This window comes from Oncorhynchus keta, unplaced genomic scaffold, assembly GCF_023373465.1.
Source record: "Oncorhynchus keta strain PuntledgeMale-10-30-2019 unplaced genomic scaffold, Oket_V2 Un_contig_8101_pilon_pilon, whole genome shotgun sequence".
NCBI classification, from domain to species: Eukaryota; Metazoa; Chordata; class Actinopteri; order Salmoniformes; family Salmonidae; genus Oncorhynchus; species Oncorhynchus keta.
Genome location: NW_026289860.1, coordinates 246,397 through 261,223, shown reverse-complemented (window position 1 = coordinate 261,223; position 14,827 = coordinate 246,397). Strand labels below are relative to the sequence as shown.

Sequence of the window (14,827 nt, the reverse complement as noted above, 5' to 3'; positions counted from 1 at the left end):
ATGCTCAATGGTACTTCCCGAGCTCATTAAAGCTCTATGGTACTTCCTAGCTCATTGAAGCTCAATGGTACACTCATTGAAGCTCTACTTCCATGGCTCATTAAAGCTCTATGGTACTTCCCTAGCTCATTGAGCTCAATGGTACATCCCTAGCTCATTGATGCTCAATGGTACTCCCTAGCTCATTGATGCTCAATGGTACTTCCCTGGCTCATTGATGCTCAATGCTCTGCTCATTGATGCTCAATGGTACCCTAGCTCATTGAAGCTCAATGGTACTTCCCTAGCTCATTGAAGCTCTGTGGTATTGAAGCTCTGTGGTACCCCTAGCTCATTGAAGCTCATTGATTGAAGCTCAATGGTACTTCCCTAGCTCATTGAAGCTCTGTGGTACTTCCCTCAGCTCATTGAAGCTCTATGGTACTTCCCTAGCTCATTGAAGCTCTGTGGTACTTCCCTAGCTCATTGAAGCTCTATGGTACTTCCCTAGCTCATTGAAGCTCTATGGTACTTATTTAGCTTATTGGCATACAGCAGAAGAAGTGCCAGGCATAGTGAATATCTCAGAGGTCAATTAGTAGCCACCCTTAACGGTGTTGTCAGAAACCTAATGTTTCTGGTTCTCAGGGATACAGAATTTTCAATCTAACTTCCGTTTCCCCTAAAACGGGAAGTGGGAACTCCGCCCAGGTGCTTTGCTTCGTCTGCCTTGTTTGGTTAATTAGTAGCCAACAATGACTTGGCACCTCCTCAAAATCAAAGCCGTGTTAATTTACTAGGGAGAGAGAGCGTCCACAGTTATGACTCAGACAGTCAGTTTGACTAAAACTCATTAGAGTTGGGGGTAATTTGAACAGGAGCACTACGCTACACCAAATGATCGTTATCACTTTCATTGGGAGTTGGGAGTTCATTGGGAGGCCAACCATGCATTGATAAGGGTATGGCTCTGTGTTGCCCAGTTTTAATCTAAGATAAGATCTCTTCAGTAGCCCTAATGAAACCAACTGAGAAATAATGTCTCATAAATAATTTATTTATTCTGTAAAATGGAATACTTTCTCATCACAAGTGGCACCAAAACCTCCCTCTCCCAACTTCCTTCCATCTGTCCTTCCTTTTCCTGTCTCTCTCCCATCTGGGAGGAAGTGACCTGTGAACCATAAAGATGACCTGAATATTTATATCTTATAAGAATATTCAGAAATGCAATCTAATTGCTTTTGATAATCTGCATATCCCTTCTGTCGCTTCTGTGAAACTGCGCTAATTTTGCCCTTGAAAAACGCAGTTATTTTATTCCGATAATTATTGAGTGTGCCAATTTACCCAGGATGCATTAAGTGTTCAGTCTAGTCTTCATTTTACATTCCAAGGCAACTGGCACTGGGACTGGGTATCACTCACCTCTTATGGGTGGGTTTATTGGCCCTCATCTCTTCCACTAGCCTAAAACTAAATAACTAACCAACAGATATACACAGAGGACATGTCCTGACTGTCGGGCAAGATCAGGTAACTCTAGATGACCAATGCCATTGTTTATTCAGAAACCTGTGTGTTTTGTTTGTTTGTGATGACAGTTAAAGGCCAGGGAGGTCAACTTTCCTGAGTCCACTTTGGCGTTGTTAGGAGTCTTAGTGGGTCAGCTTTGGGAATTAGGCTACAGTATTGCATGTGTGATTTACAGAGTACAGTCGTGGCCAAAGGTTTTGAGAATGACACAAATATTAATTTCCACAAAGTTTGCTGCTTCAGTGTCTTTAGATATTTTTGTCAGATGTTACTATGGAATACTGAAGTATAATTACAAGTGTCAAAGACTTTTATTGACAATTACATGAAGTTGATGCAAAAGTAAATATTTGCAGGGTTGACCCTTCTTTTTCAAGACCTCTGTAATCCGCCCTGGTATGCTGTCAATTTACTTCTGGGCCACATCCTGACTGATGGCAGCCCATTCTCGCATAATAAATGCTGAGAGTTTGTCAGAATTTGTGGATTTTGGTTTGTCCACCTGCCTCTTGAGGATTGACCACAAGTTCTCAATTGGATTCAGGTCTGGGGAGTTTCCTGGCCATGGACCAAAAATATCGATGTTTTATTCCCCGAGCCACTTAGTTATCACTTTTGTCTTATGGCAAGGTGCTCCATCATGCTGGAAAAGGCATTGTTCGTCACCAAACTGTTCCTGGATGGTTGGGAGAAGTTAATCTCAGAGGATGTGTTTGGTACCATTCTTTATTCATGGCTGTGTTCTTAGGCAAAATTGTGAGTGAGCCCACTTCCTTGGCTGAGAAGCAACCCCACACATGAATGGTCTCAGGATGCTTTACTGTTGGCATGACACAGGACTGATGGTAGCGCTCACCTTGTCTTCTCCGGACAAGCTTTTTTCCAGATGCCCCAAACAGTCGGAAAGGGGATTCATCAGAGAAAATGACTTTACCCCAGTCCTCAGCAGTCCAATCCCTGTACCTTTCCAGAATATCAGTCTGTCCCTAATGTTTTTTTTTGTGGAGAGAAGTGGCTTCTTTGCTGCCCTTCTTGACACCATGCCATCCTCCAAAATTCTTTGCCTCACTGGGCGTGCAGACGCACTCACACCTGCCTGCTGCCATTCCTGAGCAAGCTCTGTACCGGTGGTGCCCCGATCCCCCAGCTGAATCAACTTAGGAGATGGTCCTGGTGCTTGCTGGACTTTCTTGGGCATCCTGAAGCATTCTTCACAACAATTGGACCGCTCTACTTGGAAGTTCTTGATGATCCGACAAATGGTTGATTTAGGTGCAATCTTACTGGCAGCAATATCCTTGCATGTGAAGACCTTTTTGTCGGCATGTGTTTCCTTGCAGGTAACCATGGTTGACAGAGGAAGAAGAATGATTCCAAGCACCGCCCTCCTTTTGAAGCTTCCAGTCTGTTATTCAAAATCAATCAGCATGACAGAGTGATCTCCAGCCTTGTTCTCGTCAACACTCACACCTGTGTTAACGAGAGAATCACTGACATGATGTCAGCTGGTCCTTTTGTGGCAGCGCTGAAATGCAGTGGAAATTTTTTTTGGGGGGTTCAGTTCATTTGCATGGCAAAGAGGGACTTTGCAATTCATCTGATCACTCTTCATAACATTCTGGAGTATATGCAAATTGCCATCACACAAACTGAGGCAGCAGACTTTGTGAAAATGTATATTTGTGTCAATCTCAAAACTTTTGGCCACGACTGCACAGGAGACCTTCTTCCCTTATACTGTAGACATGAATAACCTGCTTCACACTGGACTGACTGACAGTCCACCACAACCACAGGAGGCTGTTGAGGGAGAACAGCTCATAATAATGGCCGGAACAGAGGAAATGGAATGTCAACAAACACCTGGAAACCATGTGATACCATTCTACTGGTTCCGCTCCAGCCATTACCACGAGCCCGTTCTCCTCAATTAAGGTGTCACCAACCTCCTGTGGTCCACAACATACCCAAGGGTCTCTTCTTGATTATCAAAGGGTGCACAGCATTTAAATTCATCAAGTAGTAAAAATACTGTTTAATATGGGGAGGACAGCCTCGTGGTAATTGCAGAAGCGGAATCAGTGGAATGGTATCAAATACATCAAACACATCCATCCTTACCTCTGCAACCTCCACTGAAACATAGATATACAAAACCTAGAATGGTGTAGCAGTACATATTTTTTTCTGGACAGGGAAACTGTGGCATTGCTCTTAGTTGAGCATCATGGTCATGTCCACCCAGGTGCGTACCTCGGCGACTCCGGTGTACACAGAGGGGGTAGAGGTAGAGCAACCACTGCTGCCCCAGAACACAATACCGACCAGGCTCCACACCTTGTTCTTCTCACAGACCAGGGGGCCACCGGAGTCCCCCATGCAGGAGGAAACACCTTTACCACCAGCACAGATCATTTCATGAATCATGTTGCCCCAGTGCTTCTTGCACTCAGCACCCTGCTGCAGTTTTGTTGGGATAATTGAAGTCACACAGGTCATGCCAGGGGCGAAGTTGTCTTCGTACGAAGCCAGACACACGGGGGACACTTTGGCGCTCAGGGTGGTGGGGGTGGCCAGCTTGATCAAGAGGATGTCATTTTTGATGGTGCTGGGGTTCCACCTGGAGTGGGTGAACACTTTAGCAGGCTTCAGGATCTGGATGGCCTCATTGCTCATGAGCATGTCGTGCTCGCCGGTGGGAGGTCTTGACATCGCAGTGAGCAGCAGTCACCACCTAGTACTCGTTTGTCAGGGAAACTCCACAGAAGTGGGTGCCAGATTGCTGCCAGGAGTGGGGCACAGCCTCCTCACCATTGATGAAGCGGCCATAGCCACAGGAGAGAATGCGGGGGTACCGCAGACGTAGGCGGCGCTTACAAACGCGAGACAGGAGACGAACCAGAGAAAAGCCATTGTGATAACGCGACAGTCTAGAAGACAGAGATACTATTTATCTCCAAACCCCATCCGCCTGTAACCAATCAGAGACTGTGGTGTGTCCATCCCTCCCAAAAGCCGAGGGTAGCCATGGTAGAATAGTAACATCCTGCTGGAACCAGTCTGATGATTTGGGACTCCAGACTGATAAAATTGTAAACTTAGCAATCAGGCTGGTTCTACAATGCTAGGGGATGTCCAGCTGCTTGTCAATGCTGGGCAATCAAACAGTTCTCAGTCAAGTACCAGGAGGGCGAGACACTGCTCAAAACGGCCTCTTATCTTAGCTTAATGCTAATATAACAAAAACATTTTTTAAATCATATTTTTACATTTTTGATTATTGTGTGCTTGTTGACATTTACTGCATTTATTGAAAAGAACTAGGAACATAAGCATGGACTACTGTAGGTAGCTATGTTAGCTAACAACATATATTTGGAAAAGCTAGGCACATGCCAAAATTAGCTGTCTAGCTAGCTCACTTTGCTAGCACAATAGCTGGATGTGAAGATGGTTAACAAGCTAGCTGAAGCTAATGACATGACTGATGCTAACAAACTAAGCGAGATAGATAGTTAACGTATAATGCATTATGCTCTCTGGCCTTATACCAAGTAGTATAAGATAAGTGTATTATAAGACATTATAAATGCATTTATAAGGCCTTATATGTATCCCCTCATTGAAAGTGTTACCAGTCAGTAGGATGGTTGGTCCTTTGTCCAAGAGTGCATGTGTGTATTAATGCATGTGTCGGCAGGTATGTGTGTGGCTGTGCATTGATTCTCTTCCTCAATAGTGTGCAGCGATTTCTACAGTCACACACAGCAGATACATCACAACATATGCATCTGGATCGAAATGAGTATAACATCCTGGCGTTTTAAAGAAACGTTCTACTTTTCACATATTATAAAACGTTATATTTTCACACATCCAAAATGCTGACTAGAACGCATGTATGGGTATTCAGACACGGTCTGCATCTTTACTTTGGATAGAAAGGTAGAGCGAGAGATGGAATTAACACTTCCTGATTAGCCTTGTTAAAATGGCACATGTTGTTATGTGTCTGCTGTATGTGACTGTTGCAAACCAAACGCTAGGCTAGATACAAGGTTAGGTCATGCCTTAATAGAAGCTTATTGCTTTTCTTTGTCATTTGCTGTGGCATATCAAGAATAGCGTCGTGAAACTTTCAGATAGAACAGCAACAAGTATGTTTGCATCATACCCTTGGATTATCGATGATATTCACACAGCTGGAATGTTGTTTCAGCCAATCAGCATCCAGGATCCAAAATACCCGGTTTATAATAGCCCTTATACACTAGGTTTTAAGTCTTGTTAATGATTCCGTGCTACTGTAGCTTTTTATTTATTAATTTTTATATTTTAAAATCCGAAACATACAATATACTTGCAGTGAAGCTGCTCAACAACTACATCATACCAGTCATCTAACAGACTCCCATTCAGAGCGACACACAGAAGCATCCAGGATCAATGCCCTGCTCAAGGGCACGTTGACAGATCTCCCACTAGGCCAAAAAACGTGAACCGGAACCCTCCAAGATCCCCTCTCACAGTTCCCAAATAGCTGTCCCTCAACCATTCGAGACCCCTAACGCTAGCAGTGGATTCAGTCAGCAGTAACCCGACTGTGGTAACACTTTACGTTCCTCTCGTGTACTAAAATATTACGTTGTGAATGTAGTAATCATACAATTACTGCACAATAATATTTTTTATGTTCAAGTATGTTTATTGAATGTCATGTTCAGTTCAGACCAATGGGTGGCACTCTCAGTCTTGGTAGCTAATGTTTAGTTGTTGTACATTACATAGTAATATATAGAATGACATAGCAATACATAGTGTGACATAACAATGCATAAAATGACATAGCAATATACAGGATGGACAGGGACGCTGCAACATGGCTCTTAGTTGGCAGCCAGGGTCTGGTCCACCCAGGAACGGAACTCGGTGACGCGGGCATACACAGCGGGGGTAGTGGTGGAGCAACGGCTGCTGCCCCAGGACACAATACCGACCAGGGTCCAGACGTTGTCCTTCTCACAGACCAGGGGGCCACCGGAGTCACCCATGCAGGAGGTAGCACCAGCACCACCGGCACAGATCATGACGTCGGAGATGTTGCTCCCCCAGTGCTGCTTGCACTGCTCGTTGGACAGAAGGGGCAGAGCAGCCTGCTGCAGCTGGTTAGGGTGCTGATAGCATTGTAGCGCAGCAGACCCCAGCCGGAGGTCACACAGGTCATGCCAGGTGCAAAGACGTCGGCGGTCTCAGCCAGGCACACCGGGGACACATTGGTGTTCAGGACAGCAGGGTGGACAGCTTGATCAGGGAGATATCGTTGTTGATGGTACTGGGGTTCCACTTGGGGTGGGTGAACACCTGTGGGTGAGGAGAGGGGGTGCGGTGGGTTGAGGGAAAGAAGGGACGGTTAGAACTGAAACCTTTATGAAATGGCGAGTTCAGGTAGGTCTACAGGACGACGTTGCTCTGACGGATCACTGATCGGATCAGCTGAGCTGGCGGGGGATAGACTGATCCTAGATCAGCACCTGAGGGGAACTTCTACCCAGATCTATAGAGGAGGATGTGTGACTGTGCTGTACCTTAGCTGGCTTCAGGATCTGGATGTCCTCAGCGTTGTTGCCACTGCCCTTCTTGTGCTCTCCAACGATCACGCGGTGGTAGGTAGCGACGTTGCAGTGAGCGGCGGTGACCACCCAGTTCTCGTTGATCAGGGATCCCCCACAGAAGTGGAAGCCGCTGGTCTGCTGCAGAGATACCTGCCAGGGCCAGGAGTGGGGCACAGCCTCCTCACCATTAACGATGCGGGCATAGCCAGACACCTCGGGCTTGATGGCGGGGATGCCACAGCCTGGTTACATGAGAATATTTTGTAAACACTTAGCTCATCATGTTTTATAACAACAGTAAATGCTCTGTTTAATGCAACATACTCAACCATGGGCATCCAACGTACGGAAGTGTTTCCAAATAACATCACCAAGTGCTAGCAATGTAGCAGAAGCACATAATGAGAACAGTAGTGGTCCAAGACCAGAGCCTTGAGGAACTCCACAACTTACTTTTACACTTTTAGCATTAAAACAAGGGTTAAGGGTTAAATCAAGGAGGTAACACTGTAGGTAAAGAGAAGGTGTGAATACTCACCGTAGGCGGCGCTGATGAAGGCGAGACAGGACACGAACCAGAGGAAAGTCATTGTGAGAATGTGACAGTCTAGTGGACCGGGGACCCTATTTATTCCCAAACCCCACCTGTCTATAACCAATGGGAGACCGAGGTGTGTCCATGGTAGAATATTAACCTCAAGGAGGGGAATGATGTATCCAGCTGCTTATCGACGCTGGGCGATCAGACTGTTCTCAGCCATGTAATAGGAGGTTTAGAGCAGTTATCCAAACATGACCTTGAGTGCTCTCAGAAACTGTGCTCCAAACGACCTCTTACCATCATAGAGGGAAAGGCCCCCTTCCCACTCAACCCTATTACGATGATATTTTAGTATTTGTTTTAGCAGACGCTCTTATCCAGAGCGACTTGCAGTTAGTGCAGTCATCTTAAGATAGCTACGTGAGACAACCACATCTCACAGTCATAGTAAGCACAGTGTCCTCAATAAAGCAAGTCCCTGCTAGTAAGACAATGACAAGTGTGAGTGTTAGTGCAAGAAAGACAACCTCTCCTCCCCTCATCTTGTAGTACATCTCCCAGGGTTCATTGAGACATAGGAAGCAGTTTGGACACTTTGTAAGATAAACCATTACATATAGTATGTGGAACATGTTGTTTCTTTAGGAAAGGGTCATTGGAGTATTTAGATCAATGGTTGACTGTTGACTGTCATTCGATATACTGTATCCAACGTCATTTTAAATGTATTTTCAAAACAGAGATGTACATGTATAGCTCTGAATAGTGCTAGAGAAGGTTTTAGCTAACAGTTTATATGCAACCCTTTATACAGTGTTGTGTAAAATTCATATTGCATGATCATGAATGAATTTGAGTCTCATGTGGAATCATTTGGTATTTTCTTGTTATTTTTCTCATTTTGTAGTGATGTGACCCTATTTCCTACATGTGTCCTTGGTTGAACTGATAACACATGTCCATTCCCTCTCCACTGGAAAAAACACACCTGCAATTCAAAACCCCAGATAACAACTCTCTAGGGTCCCTTTCACTATGTGTTCCTCTTGTTTTAGGCCTTTGACTTATATCACTGAAGATTATTACATACTAAAACCACTTTGTCCTCGATCCTTACACCTCTATCAGGCTAACATAATGTTACCTATTGCTATCAGGCTAACATAATGTTACCTATTGCTATCAGGCTAACATAATGTTACCTATTGCTATCAGGCTAACATAATGTTACATATTGCTATCAGGCTAACATAATGTTGCCTATTGCTATCAGGCTAACATAATGTTACATATTGCTATCAGGCTAACACAATGTTACCTATTGCTTTCAGGCTACCATAATGTTACCTATTGCTATCAGGCTAACATAATGTTGCCTATTGCTATCAGGCTAACATAATGTTACCTATTGCTATCAGGCTAACATAATGTTGCCTATTGCTATCAGGCTAACATAATGTTGCCTATTGCTATCAGGCTAACATAATGTTGCCTATTGCTATCAGGCTAACATAATGTTGCCTATTGCTATCAGGCTAACATAATGTTGCCTATTGCTATCAGGCTAACAAATGTTGCCTATTGCTATCAGGCTAACATAATGTTACATATCACTGTTAATGTTTTGTTGTGCAAAATGGCATCTCAGCAATAGTTGATGATGTTTAAATATTACATACAGGATTACTTTTCTTGTGAGTGTTTTTAGCGAAAATGTGTTTAACATTTTTATATTTGTGTAAAACAATGAAAGCATACTAATGGTTTGATGGTTGTGTTAAATCTTTGGGAGATTTGAACATCCCTCATTGTGTCAAACCAATTGAGACAAAATGAATGTCTAGATTGTCATGGCCCGTCCATACTGTCATATTAACAGTTAACAGTAACATCAGCCTATTGCTGTTTTAAAATCAGGCTAACAATGTAACTTAATGTAAAGTGTGACCCAATGCTTAATATTGTTAATCCTGTTAACATAAAAACAGTAGCAATGGAACTTAATGTGTCCCAATGTAACTTAATGTAAAATGTGACCCAATGGAACTTAATGTAAAGTGTGACCCAATGGAAGTTAATGTAATGTGTGATCCAATGGAACAGTGTAAAGTGTGACCCAATGGAACTTAATGTAAAGTGTGACCCAATGGAACTTAGTGTAAATGTGACCCAATGGAACTTAATGTAAAGTGTGACCCAATGGAACTTAATGTAAAGTGTGACCCAATGGAACTTAGTGTAAAGTGTGATCCAATGGAACTTAATGTAAAGTGTGACCCAATGGAACTTAATGTAAATGTGTGACCTAATGGAACTATAGTGTAAAGTGATCCAATGGAACTTAGTGTAAAGTGTGACCCAATGGAACTTAATGTAAAGTGTGACCCAATGGAACTTAATGTAAAGTGTGACCCAATGGAAGTTAATGTATAGTGTGACCCAATGGAACTTACTGTAAAGTGTGACCCAATGGAACTTAATGTAAAGTGTGACCCAATGGAACTTAGTGTAAAGTGTGACCCAATGGAACTTAGTGTAAAGTGTGACCCAATGGAACTTAATGTAAAGTGTGACCCAATGGAACTTAATGTAAAAAATGGAACTTAATTGTAAAGTAAAGTCCCAATGGAACTTAGTGTAAAGTGTGACCCAATGGAACTTAGTGTAAAGTGTGACCCAATGGAACTTAATGTAAAGTGTGACCCAATGGAACTTAATGTAAAGTGTGACCCAATGGAACTTAGTGTAAAGCCAATGGAACTTATTGTGACCCAATGGAACTTACAAAAGTGTGACCCAATGGAACTTAGTGTAAAGTGTGACCCAATGGAACAATGTAATGTGTGCCCAATGGAACTTAGTGTAAGTGTGACCCAATGGAACTTAATGTAAAGTGTGACCCAATGGAACTTACAATGGAACTTAGTGTAAGTGTGACCCAATGGAACTTAATGTAAAGTGTGACCCAATGGAACTTAGTGTAAAGTGTGACCCAATGGAACTTAGTGTAAAGTGTGACCCAATGGAACTTAATGTAATGTGACCCAATGGAACTTAATGTAAAGTGTGACCCAATGGAACTTAGTGTAAAGTGTGATTGGAACTTTTGTATAGTGTGACCCAATGAAACTTAATGTAAAGTGTGACCCAATGGAACTTAATGTAAAGTGTGACCCAATGGAACTTAGTGTAATGTCCAATGGAACTTGTGTCAAACCAATGGAACTTAATGTAAAGTGTGTGACCCAATGGAACTTAATGTCACCCCAATGGAACTTACTGTAAAGTGATTGGAACTTAGTGTAACAGTAACCCAATGGAACTTAATGTAAAGTGTGACCCAATGGAACTTAATGTAAAGTGTGTGAAAACCAATGGAACTTAATGTAAGTGTGACCCAATGGAACTTAATGTAAAGTGTGACCCAATGGAACTTAATGTAAAGTCTGTCCCAATGGAACTTAGTGTAAAGTGTGACCCAATGGAACTTAGTGTAAAGTGTGACCCAATGGAACTTAATGTAAACTTAGTGACCCAATGGAACTTAGTGTAAAGTGTGACCCAATGGAACTTAATGTAAAGTGTGACCCAATGGAACTTAATGTAAAGTGTGACCCAATGGAACTTAATGTAAAGTGTGACCAATGGAACTTAATGTAAGTGTGACCCAATGGAACTTAATGTAAAGTGTGACCCAATGGAACTTAATGTAAAGTGTGACCCAATGGAACTTAATGTAAAGTGTGACCCAATGGAACTTAGTGTAAAGTGTGACCCAATGGAACTTAGTGTAAAGTGTGACCCAATGGAACTTAGTGTAAAGTGTGACCCAATGGAACTTAATGTAAAGTGTGACCCAATGTAACTTAATGTAAAGTGATCCAATGGAACTTAATGTAAAGTGTGACCCAATGGAACTTAGTGTAAAGTGTGACCCAATGGAACTTAATGTAAAGTGTGACCCAATGGAACTTAATGTAAAGTGTGACCCAATGGAACTTAATGTAAAGTGTGACCCAATGGAACTTAGTGTAAAGTGTGACCCAATGGAACTTAATGTAAAGTGTGACCCAATGGAACTTAATGTAAAGTGTGACCCAATGGAACTTAATGTAAAGTGTGACCCAATGGAACTTAGTGTAAAGTGTGACCCAATGGAACTTAGTGTAAAGTGTGACCCAATGGAACTTAGTGTAAAGTGTGACCCAATGGAACTTAATGTAAAGTGTGACCCAATGGAACTTAATGTAAAGTGTGACCCAATGGAACTTAATGTAAAGTGTGACCCAATGGAACTTAGTGTAAAGTGATCCAATGGAACTTAATGTAAAGTGTGACCAATGGAACTTAGTGTAAAGTGTGACCCAATGGAACTTAATGTAAAGTGTGACCCAATGGAACTTAGTGTAAAGTGTGACCCAATGGAACTTAATGTAAAGTGTGACCCAATGGAACTTAGTGTAAAGTGTGACCCAATGGAACTTAATGTAAAGTGTGACCCAATGTAACTTAATGTAAAGTGATCCAATGGAACTTAATGTAAAGTGTGACCCAATGGAACTTAGTGTAAAGTGTGACCCAATGGAACTTAATGTAAAGTGTGACCCAATGGAACTTAATGTAAAGTGTGACCCAATGGAACTTAATGTAAAGTGTGACCCAATGGAACTTAATGTAAAGTGTGACCCAATGGAACTTAATGTAAAGTGTGACCCAATGGAACTTAATGTAAAGTGTGACCCAATGGAACTTAGTGTAAAGTGTGACCCAATGGAACTTAATGTAAATGTGTGACCCAATGGAACTTAGTGTAAAGTGTGACCCAATGGAACTTAATGTAAAGTGTGACCCAATGGAACTTAGTGTAAAGTGTGATCCAATGTAACTTAATGTAAAGTGTGACCCAATGGAACTTAATGTAAAGTGTGACCCAATGTAACTTAATGTAAAGTGTGACCCAATGGAACTTAATGTAAAGTGATCCAATGGAACTTAATGTAAAGTGTGACCCAATGGAACTTAGTGTAAAGTGTGATCCAATGGAACTTAATGTAAAGTGTGACCCAATGGAACTTAATGTAAAGTGTGACCCAATGGAACTTAGTGTAATGTGAAATGTAACTTAATGTGTGACCCAATGGAACTTAATGTAAAGTGTGACCCAATGTAACTTAATGTAAAGTGTGACCCAATGGAACTTATGTAAAGTGTGACCCAATGTAACTTAATGTAAAGTGTGACCCAATGGAACTTAATGTAAAGTGTGATCCAATGGAACTGTAAAGTGTGACCCAATGGAACTTAAAAGTGACCCAATGTAACTTAATGTAAAGTGTGACCCAATGGAACTTAGTGTAAAGTGTGACCCAATGGCCAACTTGTATGTGTGCTCCCACCAGTCAGTCCTCAATGGAACTTATAGTGGGGTTGAAAGTGTGACAATGGAACTTAATGTAAGAGCCACTCACCCCGAACCTGGCTGTAAAGTGTGACCCAATGGAACTTAATGTAAAGTGTTCAATGTAACTTATTAAAGTGTGACCCAATGTTCAATGTAAACACCCAATGTTGTTTTCTTTGTGTCCGTGTGAGTTCCAATGTAACTTAATGTAAACGTGACCCAATGGAACTTAATGTAAAGTGATAACCAATGTAACTTAATGTAAAGTGTGACCCAATGAACTTAAGAATGAGTGATCCCATGTAAACTTAATGAAAGTGTGCCTGGAAGTTTGTACACCAATTCCTCTGTAAGTTTTTAATGGAACTTTTGTTCATTAAGAATGTGTTTTTATTTCTGAATGTTAAAACACTGGAACTTTTTTTTTGAGGAGATCAATGTAACTTAATGTAAAGTTGACCCAATGGAACTTACGGTGAAGTGGCACATTATGGTGTAAAGTGTTGACTTTGGAACTTAATTAAAGGATCTAATGTAAAGTGTGACCCAATGGAACTTCAAAAATCCAATGTAACTTAATGTAGTAATATAATGGAACTTATAATATGTAATATAATGACCAATAATATAATATAGTAATATAATGGTAATCAATAAATATAGTAATATAATGATAAGAATATAATATAGAATATAACCTGATATTAATATAATATAGAATATAATGTGTGTTCATATAATAAAGTCATATTTGTTCATAATATAGTTTATAATGGTAATCGCGATATAATATTTCCTGTCGAACGCCAGCAGAGGCCAATATAAACCACCAGCCTCGCCGTTAATAATACATGACTAAGAATGAGTGTAATTGTAAACTATGACTTTGTGGAGGATATAATTCCTCTGTAATTTTTTATTCACTTTTGTTCATAAGAATGTGTTTTTATTTCTAAGTAAAACACTCTTTTTATAGGAATCAGTCAAGATTCAGTATGAGATTATAAGTGGCACATAATGGTGAGGGATAGTTGCTTTCCAGTTAAGGGCTAATAAGCCGTTACATGCTTCAAAAACATGTGGTTATAATATAGTAATATAATGGAAATAATAATATAATGTAATATAATGGTAATAATATAATATAGTAATATAATGGTAATAATAATATAGTAATATAATGATAATAATATAATATAGTAATATAATGACAATAATATAATATAGTCATATAATGGTAATAATATAATCTAGGAATATAATGGTAATAAAATAATATAGTAATATAATGGTAATAATATAATATAGTAATATAATGGTAATAATATAGTAATATAATGGTAATAATATAATACAGTAATATAATGGTAATAGTATAGTAATATAATGGTAATATAGTAATATAATAGTAATCATATAGTCATATAATGGTAATAATATAATATAGTAATATAAAGGTAATAATAGTCATATAATGGTAATAATATAGTAATATAATGGTAATAATAGTCATATAATGGTAATAATATAGTAATATAATGGTAATAATAGTCATATAATGGTAATAATATAGTCATATAATGGTAATAATATAATACAGTAATATAATGGTAATAGTATAGTAATATAATGGTAATACTATAGTAATATAATGGTAATATTGTTATATAATGGTAATAATAGTCATATAATGGTAATAATATAGTCATATAATGGTAATAATATATAACATGTAGCAGACACTTTTATCCAAAGTGA

General features: G+C 40.3%; 3 pseudogenes; 1 reads left to right on the top strand and 2 right to left on the bottom strand.

Annotated features, from left to right (window-relative positions):
• LOC118379495 (neuron navigator 3-like) overlaps window positions 1-14,827 on the top strand; it is a 276,779-nt pseudogene that overhangs the window by 119,543 nt on the left and 142,409 nt on the right.
• On the bottom strand, window positions 3,730-4,428 carry LOC127926718 (chymotrypsin B-like; annotated as a pseudogene).
• LOC118400835 (chymotrypsin B-like) lies at window positions 6,200-7,810 on the bottom strand (annotated as a pseudogene).